Here is a 1,117-nt window from a genome sequence, read left to right on the forward strand (position 1 = left end):
GTGGTCATTGTTTCCACAGTGCTGCCCACCATTGGCTCCTTCAATGGTTCCTTATCTTCTGTTCCTGTCCATAATCTAGTCAGAGCTGTTATCATAGAAGTTCTGAAGAGGGTCAATGTGGCTCCAGCAGATGTTTCAGAGGTCATATGTTTTAACAGCAGGTTGCAGGTAGAATCCTATATGACAGGCCAGTGTAATGGCAGGAATCCTCTCAAGTGTTCCAACCTGGAGCTACCAGATGATCTGCGGGTCAGGCCTGAAAGCCGTGTGACTGGCGGCCTAGTCAGTGGGGACAGGAGATTCCAACATTGTGGTCGCAGGAGGCATGGAAAATATGAGCAAGGCTCCTCACCTGGTTCACTTGAGAGCAGAAATAAGGATGGGCGAGACTCCTCTCCGTGATAGTGTACTCTGTGATGGGCTCACAGACGCATTTCACAACTATCACATGGGCGTTACAACTGAAAATGTAGCTAAAAAAAAGGCAAGTAAGTTGGGAGGATCAAGATAAAATCACCGTTATGTCCCTGTCCAGGACGGAGCACGAAAGCTGGCCATTTTGATAGAGATTGTACCTGTATCTTCTCAAAAAGGTCTTACTAAAGTTAAAACTGATGAGTTTCCTTGACACGGGAACAACTTAGAAGACGAAGCATTACTTTCTTTCAGAGGGGGCATAGACAGTCACTGCAGCTAACATTTCAGGCATAAATGATGGTGCTACTGCTGTGGTTGTGATGAAGATGTCGGAAGTTCCTTGTTGTGGGCTAAACCCTTTAGCATAAATTGTGTCCTGGTCACAAGCAGGTGTGGATCCTTCTATTATGAGAACAGGACCAATTCCAGCAATAAAGCAAGCTGTCGCAAAAGCAGGTTGGTCACTATAGGATATTGATGTATTTGAAATCAACAAAGCCTTTGCAGTCCTCTCTGTTGTAATAAACCCAGACAAGATCAACATCCATGGCGGAGCCATAGCCTTGGGCCACTCCCTGAGAGCATCTGGCTGTCCGATGTCTTGGAGATAACTGGAGAGAGCTGTGGTGTTGCCTTGTGCATTGGGGGTGGGATGGGAATAGCAATATGTGTTTAGAGAGGATAAAATGACTCTGTTAAT

General features: G+C 45.9%; 1 pseudogene; it reads left to right on the forward strand.

Annotated features, from left to right (window-relative positions):
- The first annotated feature begins 19 nt into the window (after positions 1–19).
- Positions 20–1,102, forward strand: LOC102856191 (annotated as a pseudogene).
- Positions 1,103–1,117: the final 15 nt, after the last annotated feature.

This window comes from Elephantulus edwardii, unplaced genomic scaffold (assembly GCF_000299155.1).
Source record: "Elephantulus edwardii isolate Elephantulus edwardi_28Jun2011 unplaced genomic scaffold, EleEdw1.0 scaffold01963, whole genome shotgun sequence".
NCBI classification, from domain to species: Eukaryota; Metazoa; Chordata; class Mammalia; order Macroscelidea; family Macroscelididae; genus Elephantulus; species Elephantulus edwardii.